Genomic DNA, 13,174 nt, shown 5'->3' with positions numbered 1-13,174 from the left:
GGTCTCGCAGCCAAGTGGTACATTGAGTTACCGCGAGGCACTTTTTATAATTTTAGTCAGTTAGCTACCTCGGTTTTGACTCATTTTCAGTTGCCAGTCCGATATGACAATGGCACGGAATTGTTAACTTCTCTAAAACAATCGACATCCACTTACATTTCAGATCATATTCATGAGTGGAGACGTCAACGATGTTTAGTGAAGGTATTTATTCCGGATCAGATATTGGCTGAGTGGTTTGTAAAATCTTTGTTGCCAAAGATCACTGAAGATGTTGCTAAAGCCGGAGTTTTTACTGAGGAGCAAGTAATTGCTCAAGAACAGTACCTTGACTTGTTCTATACTCAGTCGGGTATGTTACATGAAAAAATCCCTGATCTTCCCAAGCAAAATCAAATCACTGCAGCTCCTTCGGGATCTCATGCCGCCGATGGTATGATTGGCACGGTTAACACTAAAAGTAAGAAGAAGTCTTCCAAGAATTCTTCCCCTATCATAACCTTGCCTGATTCCCCAACAGGAGATTCTTCTGTAGAGATCTCCGCCGATATTCATGTTGTAGAGTCATCTACAGCCAAATCAAAATCCGGTGGGAAGAAGAAAGGAAAGAAGAAGAATAAAACGGACAAAAGTTCAAAGGAGAAACCTGAAAAAGCGGAATCCAATGATGAAAAGTGCAAACCTTGTTATCCTTGTCTCATTTGTGACGACGAACATTTTACAAGAGACTGCCCTCATCATGCAGAGGTTGCGAAGATTGTCAAGGGTTCCCAAACTCCTGCTGTTTTGAAGGATCCTTTTCTGGCTCAAGACAGTAAGATGATAGGTTCATCCTCAAATGCTAATGAAGAACCCATACTGATAATGTCCCATGTTCAGATTGCGACTCGATTGCAAGATTATGGTAGTAAAAGTCCTGTTGATGGTAAAGAAGCAGAATCTTCTCATTCTAATCCATCAACCTCAGCTCCCAGTTCCGGTCCACTACAGATCGAGAAACCTAATCCAGACTTGGTAATCAAACCGCCTGCCAAGGGTATACTTCGAAAGTTAGCTTTCAATCCACATGTGAGAGCGGCTCAGAATTATAACATTATTGAGGATTTAGCTGTTTCACCCTCAGCAATGTCGGCTTTGGAAGTGCTGCAATCATGTCCAGCATAACGTAAATTACTTTTGACGGCTATAGGAGCTGTTGATGTTCAGGACCCGAACCTAATAATCTTCGATCTAGAAAATAGTACATCGTGTTTGCCTCCTCAAATGGCTTTCCAGATTCCAGTGATAGTAAAAAACAGCCCTATTCATCGGACTGTAATTGATGAGGGAGCCTCAACGTGTATTATGTCGATACAATGTTGGAGATCGTTTGGTTCTCCTTCGCTAAATCAATCCCCAATGATTCTAAAGGCCTTTGATGGCCGTGGGTTTCATCCTTTTGGCATTCTACAAGATTTGCCTATAGGGATTGAAGGAAAAACCGTTAGTCTAGATGTGGAGCTGGTTGATGCCCCTCTAGATTACAAACTTCTCTTGTGTCGAAGTTGGTCTTACGCTATGACAGCAGTCGTTTCATCGGTCTTTCGAGTAATAAAGTTTCCACACAATGGAAAGATCGTAACAATAGACCAGCTGGCTTACTTTTCATCCGACCCAGCCTCTTCGGAGAGTATTCAGCATGTTGTTAAAACGACTATCCCATATAAGGATGTTGGAGTAGGATTAGTAAAAGATGCCGGTTTACTGGGAACTTTTCCTTTTCCTCCAATTAATGCATCATCTTCATTTGCAACCATTCATATGATTACAACAGACACCATTATTTATGATGATCCTTGGATTGTCCCTTCTGAAACTGAGATAGACTCATTTGGTAATACCATGCCTTTGAGTCCATATGAAATTGCCTATGAAGCCGTGTAGTCTTTTGCCAACCCATGTTCAACCGAAAATGACTTAATGAATGTGGTCCGTGAGGAATCACTTTTCACATCAACCTCAGATTTAACTACGTTTTCTGAACTTCTTCACTCTGACGAGCAAATTCATGAAATCCTATGTGTAGATGATTTACCATGGGAAGATCTCCATCATAGATCTTCGTTTTTACCTGAGGATGATCTTTTTGAAAATGATTTCTCATCATTTTTTACAACTGAATATGTCAAGGAACCTCAGAATCCAATGAAACATCCTGATTCAGAGTTAAATTTGGGAAACATCTCTCGAAATATTCATATTGACATTTTGGTTAAGCCCGGAATTGTTGAGAACATTCATATAGGTGCCTCATGTACAGATGACGAAATTCAATTATATAAGGCCCTATTTCAAGAATTCCGCGACGTATTTGCCTGGTCCTATGAGGAAATGCCAGGAATTGATCCTGCGATTGTTGTTCATGAAATCAAGACTTACCCGGACGCTAAACCCATCCGGCAACATTTGCGTCAGATTCACCCACGAAAAGCTGCTGCAATTAAAGCAGAAGTTGAAAAATTATTGAAAGCAGGTTTCATTTATCCGATCTCGTTAACAGATTGGGTATCGAATATTGTTCCGGTTAACAAAAAGTAGAGAACAATAAGAATATGCATCGACTATAGGGACATTAATCGAGCCTGTCCAAAGGATAATTACCCAACTCCCTATATTGATCAAATCATTGATGATTGTGCCAGCAGCGAAATATTCTCCTTTATAGACGGTTTTTCCGGATACAATCAAATCAACATTCTACCTACCGATCAACCAAAAACGGCTTTCATTTGTCCATAGGGGACATTTTCTTATTGCAAATTACCTTTTGGGCTTAAGAATGCCAGAGAAACTTTTCAAAGGGCGATGTCTTATGTGTTTCATGACATCAAACACATCGTGCAACCATATCTTGATGATTTGCCTGCTCATTCCTTACATCGAGCTGATCACCTCGTCCATTTACGAGCAATTTTTATGATGTGTAGGCATTATCGTATTCGGTTGAACCCACACAAATGTGTCTTCTGTATCGAAATGGGTCGATTGCTAGGGCTTGTAGTTTCAAAAGCCGGCATTTGCGTTGATCCCTCGAAGGTCGAAGCTATCATCAAATTGCCTCCTCCTTCGAGTCTTCGCCAACTCCAAAGTTTGCAAGGGAAAGCAAACTTTTTACGATGATTCATTCCGAACTATGCCGAGGTTACAAAGGGTTTTACCCAGTTGTTGAAGCAGAATACTCCATTCTATTGGGATGAGATAGCTCAGAAATCTTTTGATGCACTCAAACACGCGTTGACCCATGCACTGTTGTTGCATCCTCCCAACTACAACCAGGATTACTTCTTGTATCTCGCCGCCTCTCATTCCACCATTGGAATGGTCTTAGTTTAGGAAGATGAATTAGGAACTGAACATGTGATATATTACCTTAGTCGCACTTTAAATCCAACTGAGCTAAAATACTCACATGTGGAGAAATCAGCATTGGCAGCTGTTCAAGCTGTTCAACATTTTCGTCACTACATTCTACTACGCAAAACTACGATAATTTCGGATTGCAACCCTATGATCTACATTTTGACCAAGAAATTGCTAGGGGGCAAGTACTCTAAATGGATCGTTATCCTGCAGGAGTTCGACTTGGAATTTGAGAAATCTAAGTCTAAGAAATCTTTAGTTTTTGCGGAGTTAATGTGTGACTTCCCGCATGCTGACACGGAAACTGTGGCAGAGGAGCCCATTGCGGACGAATCCTTGCTTCTAATCAGCACTTTAGATCCATGGTATGAGGATATCATCGTTTATCTCCAAACCCAATCCTTTCGGCTAGAAATTTCAAGGTCAGAACGTCGAAAAATTCGATTCCAGTCCCAACAATTCAGGATTATTGGAGATACTATTTATTGCCGTGGGGTGGATTCTGTTTTTCGATGTTGCTTAACTCATGAGGAAGCTGAAAGGGTTCTAAATGACTGTCACTCTCGAGCATGTGGCGGTCATATGTCTGGGTTTGCCACAGCCCAAAAGATATTGCGCGCTGGCTACTTCTGGCCGTCTTCATTTAAAGATTGTATTACGGCGGTCCGAAAATGCCACAACTGCCAGATTTTTGATCGTAAGATGCGTGCTCTACCTGCTCTTCTCCACCCTATAATTGCCGTTGGTCCTTTTGCCAAATGGGGTGTCGATTTTATTACATGTAACCCTCACTCGGCTGGGGGGCATGCATATATCATCCTTGCGGTAAATTATTTTACTAAGTGGGTCGAGGCGATGCTTACATTTGAGGCAGACGGCAAGACAGCTGCAATTTTCATGTTCAATCATATAATTGCTAGGTTTGGTGTCCCACAAGTGATAGTCACTGATCATGGGTGTCATTTTTGAAACGTTATGATGACCGAACTTACAGGCCAGCTTGGTTTATGTCACGATAGTTCAACCCCTTATTATCCACAAGCGAATGGTCCGGTTGAATCCATCAACAAAGTTTTAGTCATCATGATCCGATGAATCATTGGGATTCATTGGTCGAATTGGCACAACATGCTATTTTTAGCGCTTTGGGCGTACCGAACTTCAGTAAAAACATCAACAGGGTTCACTCCTTTCCAACTAGTCTACAGTTTGGAAGCTGTGTTACCCATTGAATGTGAAATCCCATCACTGCAAATGGCCATTGAGTTACTTCCAGCCACTTCCGAAGAGGAAGAGTGTTTTTTATACTTGGCTCAATTAGATGAGAATCGACGTGATGCTGCATTGGCAATCGAGACTCATGCAAAACGAATGAAAGCTCAGTATGATCGAAATGTGACCCCTCGAAGTTTTTTGGAAGGAGATCTAGTCTTAGTTTATGATCAAGCTAATGATAAATTAGGCGCTGGAAAATTCGTTCCTATGTAGCATGGTCCCTATGTCGTCAAGCGAAAGCTAGCCAAAGGGGCCTATGAATTGGTAGACTTTGACGGGGACTCTTTGGGTAAACCCAGAAATGGCCTTTACTTGAAGAGGTATTATGCTTAAAAGAATGGGTATGGAGATTTTTAGTTAGGATAGTTTTTCTTTCTAGCTGGTGTGTTTTAGTTTAAACAGTGTGCTTAGCTTAGAGAGTGTTTTTTCGTCATTATTCCTGCTTATCTTCGTTTTACTTTTGATATTGCAGATGTCGATGCCCCTCCAAACATACATTGGTTTTGCTGATGGTGCTTGTCGTAATACACGGAACATCTCTTCCGCAGCTTGGGTTATCTATTCGCCCTCTGACGAGTTAGTATCTATGCATGCGGTAAGCCTCGGTCAAACAATGAACAACATTGCCGAGTATAGTGCAGTGATTGAGTTATTATCTGAATCTATTTCATTTGGGATTCGGAGTTTGATAGTGAGGTTAGATTCTGAACTCATTGTATTACAACTTAATAGAGTGTATGCCATTAGAAATCCAGTGTTCTTAAGATTATTTTTGAGAGTGCGTCTCTTGGAACGTGAATTTGATTATATTGAATATCAGCACATTCCAAGGTCTTTAAATACATTAGTGGATGCAATTGCTTCTCGAATGTTAAATAGACATTTGCAATAATCATACATGTAAATTTAAAACCATTCCATAACATGAGTTACAAGATAAGCCGGTAATAGTGATATATATATATAGGAGTGTGTCAAAAAATAAATCGTCCTCGATCATAGGCCGAAAAACACCTTATGATCGGCAAAAATGATAAGTACAAAAAACAAAAATGTCACATGTGCCCACAATAGGCGATCATCCTATCACTGGTGATGATCTCTATAAGAAACCACTACACGGGCCACCTTACAAAGGAACCTCCTAAAAGGTCTCGGGACCCCAATCACATAGCGCTGAAGTCGACGAGGAATGTCGTCTATAGTGGTCTCAAGAATATCTCCTGTCAAGCGCTCGAGATGACCCTCCAACTCGGCCAAAACCTCTACTGATTCGTCCTATGGGGCTGGCGCGAGTGCAACTGGTTGCCTCCTCTCGTAAGGTCGGAGAGCGGCTGGTCGGTGTGGACCCACATCTGCATTTGAAATTTTTACTATCAGTTTTGAGACGATGAAAAAATAACAAAAAATTAAAATAGCAAAAATGTTGAAAAGGATTTTACCTGACTCATCCCACTGCTCTCCTGGTGGAAGAACCATGTCTGGGTCACCACAAAAATCTATCCCAGCGTAAGGGAAGTTCTGAATGGAAAAGACCTGGTTTTCCAACCATTGGAAATACTCAGGTTTGAATCGAGCAACCTCTGTCCTCTCGTCCGGGTGACAGGCCATGACTGCGACCCATCGCATCAGTTTGGGCTCTTGAGGAAGCCCAGCTCCAACAGTAAGGTGCTGTGGGATCAGCATAGGAACCCTCTCCAGGCCAAAACTCACAACCAAAGCCCCATAACCAAAGGTCTTTAGTTGTCCGTTTTTGGCCCTGGTCAGTTGGCCTTTCAGATTGGCCAACACGGCATCGCACCAGTTGAAGATGGTGCCTCGAAAGCAATCAACTGCCATACGCATCTGGGATCCGGTGGCAATATGTAATGTGGTAGCTCCGCAAAGTCTAGTGACAGTGAACGCAATCACCATGAGCTCAGGATGGGATATGGTCTTTATGTCTATCCCTTTATCTCTAGCCTGGCTGTTGCAATACTCTAGCCTGAGGCTATCGACAGACTGGCCACCTGGCCTAGCCCCAAACAGAGTCAAGTCTTCACCTCTCTTAGGCAAACCAGTCAAGAAATATATGTCCGCCGGCTCGATTTTGAGCTGGTGGCCACCAATGAGGAAGCACTGGTCCTGTATGCTCCATCTGTCAACCAGCCACTGTAAGAAATCCACCTGAGCCCTCATGCTAGGAATGGCCCAGTATTTGTACAATATGCACACCCTCAAAGCATCAAGTGAAGTTTGATGATTCCATGTGGCAGCATCCACGTCCTCATGCTCTCGTTCACGCCAATCTAGCATGATGTACTCTCTGCATCAAGTATAAAGACAAATTAAAATGCTAGAAAATATTTTGTGTGGTCCATTTTTGAGAATTTTTGGGTTAAAAACCCTTGCAGTGGGGACCGCACCCTCTAGGTTAGACACAGTGCATGGGACCGCACTTTGTCTACACGGAAGGTGCGGACCCCAAGCTTTTTCCCAATGGAGAAAAAGTCGGGGTCCGCAGGCCCGCAATGGTAAACCTACGGGCCCCCGCGCGCAGATTTTATGCCTAAAAACTGTCCCAAAAATGAAATAAATCACTAAAACAAAAAATTAAATAGTTAAAAATGAAGAGTGGGATGATGTGGGTTACCTGGAGAAGACGGCGTTCGATTCCGACGGTTGGATTTTCCGCAATCTTCACGGGAAGTTTTCTGAGAAAAAGCACTATTTTCTCACCCAAACTCAAATGGTAAAAATGAATTGACAAAGGCCCTTTTTATAAGTTTTTTGAGTAAATAAATTGCAAATTTGTTTATGTTTCACTTTGAAAAGCTATTTTGCGACATTTTTATCCATTTCAAACAGGTATGGGTAATGTTTGTGTTTTTGTGCAGAATAAAGGATTATTCAGGCGAAATCTATCATTTTCGATGAAAAAACATGTAGAGTCATCTTTAAGCTCTTTTCTGACTCCTAAAACATGAAAAGATTGCCGAGTGTTTCTTTTAAACTCATTAAAACAGAATTAAAAGACAGTCCACTTACAGCTCTTTTCCGACCGTAAAAAACATGAAAAGATTACTGGATTTTTGTCGTTTCAAATTCGATATCAGTCATAAAACGACGTGTCATTGATCGCTTTTTTACTTTTTTGGGTCAAAGGCACTAATGACGAAAAGTACTCCTTGGTCGTAAAAGATCAAGCAATTCTCTCAAGTATTATTTTATACTTTTTCGGGCTTGGGAGACACAAATTTACGAAAAAGGTCAACCTTGGAGTCTTCTTAAGTTTTTCAGACTCTCTAAAATTGAAAAACACCGAGTTTCTCCTATACTGGACTCGTTAAAATTTCACATTAAAGGACCTGTTCAATTACAAACGGGAATGAACCACTCCTTCTTAGAGTTCGAATTTAAACCAAGTTGGACTCATCCGAAGGATGAGCTTATAATCAAGCAAATGTTATCCTCCTCAAGCTTGTCAAAAATAAAGAGGTACTTGCCAAAAATGGTGGGGGAAAAGAGAGAAAATGAACCTGTTTGTCATACTTTGTAACCACTCTTGAACATGACACTTTCATTCACCCGGGTTGGGAAATCCTTTGCCTAACAATTGATCAAACCACATTGAAAGTCTTCAGCCAGTTTCTGGGTATTAACTTTGGGTCAATTGTCACCAAGCCATCTGTCGTGTCGTTATGTGTTCAAGAGGTCACTACCAATAAGCCATTCATTTGCAAAATATCTGTCATCCATCTTGACCATCCCTGAGTCAGTCCTTGCAACTAAATTTCTTCAACTTGATTTATGATTTCGTGTTGTGGGCTTGCCTACGACGGATCGCTTTCTATCGACATCAACTCGTTATCCAGAAAGATGATCTAGGAATCGTCAGTACCTTGGGATCTTCATGCCTCAATGGCAGGTTTCTCACCTTTAACGACAGTTTACATCATTGACTTTTGATCAAAGGATTCTATGACATGTTCGACACCAACACATTTATTTGCATCTGATGGATTGTACTGGGTACTTTGAGAGCCATTGACATCACTGGTGGTTTCTCTCACACTTGTTAATAGTTTACATCATTGACTGGTAATCAAGTGGTTTCTACCATGTTCGATATCAACATATTCATTCGCATGGATAGAATCGTACTGTTTCGGGAAGTAGAAATGAAGACCCTAGATCTAGTTTCCACAATCCAGGCTGTGAGGAATTTTGTATTCATTGTATAATGGACTATTCATAAACAGATGGCTGCGTCCATATTGTGTCCACATGAGTCTATACTTGTGATGTTTTACAAGATCATTCCTGTATCAGAGTAGTAGTTAGTTTTTCTAGTCAGTTTTGATCTGAGTATGGGAATGCCTACCTCAGCGATGATATGATCTCATATATATATTTTGCATTGAATGTTTTTATAGGTTCCAACCGAGCTCTCCACAAGATGATCCTCGAAATGATAAAGTACTTCACTCTTCCTAAATGATAAGAAATCCTCATCTACTACAGACTTCGCACTTTAGGGGGCAATATGTTACACAAAAATATCGTCACCATGATTATTTGCAGTCAGTATGGGTTTATCATCACTTGTACTGTCCTCCTAAGCAAGTCTCAGACCTCATCTCTTCAAATCAAGCTTTGGAAATGAGAGAAAGACATTAAAAATCAATGTAACTCTGGTTCTGCACTTTCTCTCATGGTCACCTGTGGTCCCGCACCTTCTGTGTACAAAAACTACGGACCTGCCCGCTCTGTCCCTAACGGTGTAGGTGCAGACCCCTGTGAAAGTCAAAAGGCGCAAGTTTTATCTTAAAAAACTCACTTTGGGTTAATTCTAGAGGTTTCTAGAAGGAATTTTGACGTGGATTGTTCGCTTTGAGGTGGTTCATGCATCCCAAAATAGAAGGAGCTAATCCCTTGATGAGAGGAGCTATCCCTTTGAAGGAGGGCTTTATCCCTTTGAAGGAGGACCTAGTAACCTCCCTCCATTGCACTATAAATACAGGCATTGGGCTGGTTGCTGAGGAGGTTAGAAGCTGAACATTTTTTAGGGTAAATGCTGGTGAAATCAAGACTTCCTAGTTGATCTTAAGAGGAGAGATCACACATCTTTTTGGCTTCATTGGGGAGTGAGTTAAACTTGTCAAAGTAGAGGAGACTTCTTGCTAGACCCTGGGAGGAGCTTGTACAGCGTCAAGGCAAAGGTTGTAAAGTTCTTCTTCTTTTGAATTAATACAATCAAACTCATTTTTCTCAACAAGTATCTTATGTTATTTGTTTCATGGACTCCTTGACTTTCATGTTAAATATGTTTTATGCAATTGGCTTTTTAGGTGCTATTTAATTTGTTTGCCTTGTTTGTGTTTGCAGATTCGAGAAAAGGAGCTCATTTGGATCGAAAGAGCGAGGGCATCCACAAGCTTGCGTTGGACCTAAGGTAGGCCCTAAAAACGCTTGTTTGCTATTTTTTATCAAAGCATATTTAGAGAAAGATAGTGTCTGGTTGGTTTGCTTGTCATTAGGTCTTCTTTAGATTCTAGGAAGGTCTATCTTGTCTGCAAGATCGACTTATTCCGTGTGACAAGCATAATAAGTGGTATCAGAGCACTTTCCAGGGCCGATGGGATATCCATTTCTTAGCAATTTTTTTTTTGGCTAGAGACGTGTTCCGGCATCTTTAAACCACGGGATCTGTCATTGAGCGCATAAACCTGTGGATTTGGGGAGGCATGCACGCAGGAAATACAAGAGGTGGTCACATCTGTTGGACTCTTTTGTAACCCCTGTGGGTACCCCTTTGAGTAGTAGCGCATTAGACAGAACCATGCACAGACTGTCTTCCACGTACCCTCTGGGTATAGCGGAAGCCCCCTAGGCTCCCTTGAAACCTCGCCATAGGTAAACCGTCGGGCGTCTTGCGGCTACAGTACATCGAGAACAACACTTGGAGAGATTACTCAGCCATACGATAAGGTAGTCGGGTTGTATGGCTAAGGGTACGGTCAATCCTCCTTAGAGCCCTGAAACCTTGGGCCGAGTACTATTGCTAGACCCTTATGTATATTGCGATCTGCAGCACCTAACACTCCTCAAGACCATAGTTCCCTTTTCTATCGGGGGATCACACATCATCTCTTCCAGATCCGCTTGTGCAAAGGGGTGCAGCAGCAGTAGACATCAGTCCCGCAGTCTCGAGTTCGCAGATCAGCCATTCCGATCTATTAGATCCATCAGATCCATACAAGTAGTCTGTTCCGCCGCCCAGAGCTATCAAATCCACCATTCAGATCTCTCAGATCCACCAGATCGGAGTCGTTGTGATGGGTTCCTATACTGGGGTATAATTTTCGCAAGACTTCTGGCCGCATTGACATTTTAAGGATTTGGCGACTGCAGTATTGATAAGGAAGGAGTAAAACTCCATTAGGAGTTTTCAAGAAAAAAATAAATAAATAAATCAGAATCAGGATGACGAGCTGAGCACGGTGGTACCATTCACTTCTTAGTGGAATTTTTTTTTTTTTAGGCGGTCCCAATTTAAAAAAAATTAGGTTGGTGTATGGTAGAAACTAGAGCTCAAGCGATGGCCAATGAAAGGATGGACAAACTTGAAGAATCAATGCAAACCCTCCACATTCATCTTAGCGGACTATGTAGCATGGTCGAGAAAATAATCCCAAAGGGCAAGGAGCAAGCCCACGAGGAGGAGTATAATGGCAATGGACACAATGAGGGTGAGTCTAGCCACTCTCCTCACATCTGGCACACCCACCAACAACCCAGTTAGCGACCTCCCAAGTTGGATATGCATAAATTTGACGGTTCTCACCCGTCGACATGGATAGCACAAATGGAGTAGTATTTCAAACTAAATCACATCTTAGATGATGAGAATCAGCTTATGTTGGGGAGCATGTACTTGGACAATGAAAGGTGGTAATGGTGGGAATGGCATCAACGTTGCACTGGACCTTTTAGGACTTGGACCAAATTCACCAAAGCTCTTCAAGACCGCTTTGACCAGGAATCATCTTTTTTAGGTCGTCTTACTAAGCTCCGATAGACTGGTACAGTGAATGAATATATTACAGCTTTTGAAGCCTTAGCTTTTCGCACTTGGGGTCTCTCAGATGTGTTCTACACGGAATGTTTTATCAGCGATCTTAAAGAAGCCATCAAAGCTCAAGTCCTACTGCACCACCATCCCACATGGACGGAGGCTTGCAAGGTAGCTCATAACATGGAATGTGCATTAGCAGCCCAATACAGTCGCCCAAATTTCTCCGCTAAAGGTCACCCCCCACAGGCTCACAACACGACTCAAACACTTAAGGTCCAAAAGTGTCCCCTACGGAAATGGCTGACAGAAGAAAGCAAGGACTATGTTACTACTGTGATGAAAAATACTCCCCAGGTCATAAATGCAAGGAGCCCAAATTTTTTCAAATTGATGCCACTGACTACAGCTAAACAGAGGAAGATCCACCACTTGAGGAACATGAGCCGCTAGAAGAAGACAACCAAAAGGACAATGTCTCTGACGAACCAGCTATTTTGTTTCATGCTTTGGTAGGGATTTCTTCCCCTCAAACTCTCAAAATCAGAGGTTTTATTAAACATCGCCCAGTAGTAGTCTTGATTGATAGTGGAAGTACACATAATTTCATCCATCAAAAAGTTGCAGAAGTAGTGCATTGTTTTGTACGAGCAGTTTCTAACTTCCAAGTTCAAATTGGGGATGGAGGCACAATGAAATGTGAAGGCCGCTGTGAAAATGTCAAACTTCAAATGGGGGATTATCAGTTGAAAACCCACATGTTTGCCATACACATGGGGGGTTGCGACATTGTCCTCAGCGCTGAATGGCTCCACACTCTTGGGCCAATCACAATGGATTTCCAGGAGTTATATATGAGTTTTAAGCAGAACAACTACACACATACCCTCCATGGACTCCAGGCGGGAGCCCCCTCTATCATCAGCTCGCATAGGATGGAAAAATTGTTAAAAAAGGGCAATCATGGAGTTGTAGCTCAATTTAATGCCATCCAGGCAGTCAAAACCAAGCCTCTGCCAATTCATCCTGAGATGCAACAGATTTTAAATAACCATCTACCGGTCTTTGACAAGCCTCATGAGCTTCCACCCTCATGAGGGGAACATGATCATATCATCACCTTGGTTCCAGGGGCCCAACCCCCAAATGTTCACCCATACAGATATCCATTCACCCAAAAGAATGAAATAGAAAAAATCATCAAGGAACTTTTGGAAGCAGGTGTCATTCGTCCCAGCATTAGTCCTTATTCATCCCCAGTGGTCATGGTGATCAAGAAAGATGGGGAGTGGTGGATATGTCCCGACTTTAGGGCCCTCAATAAGTTGACAGTCAAAGATAAATTTCCCATCCCGGTGGTTGATGATTTGATGGATGAACTCAATGGGGCTCAATTCTTCACTAAGCTGGATCTTCGCTCAGGCTACCACCAAATTCGCATGAAGG

The sequence above is a fragment of the Pinus tabuliformis genome, chromosome 2_2 (assembly GCF_031772625.1).
Source record: "Pinus tabuliformis cultivar Carrire ecotype Pingquan chromosome 2_2, CPIR1, whole genome shotgun sequence".
Taxonomy (NCBI): Eukaryota; Viridiplantae; Streptophyta; class Pinopsida; order Pinales; family Pinaceae; genus Pinus; species Pinus tabuliformis.
Note: the sequence above shows the minus strand (reverse complement) of the source record.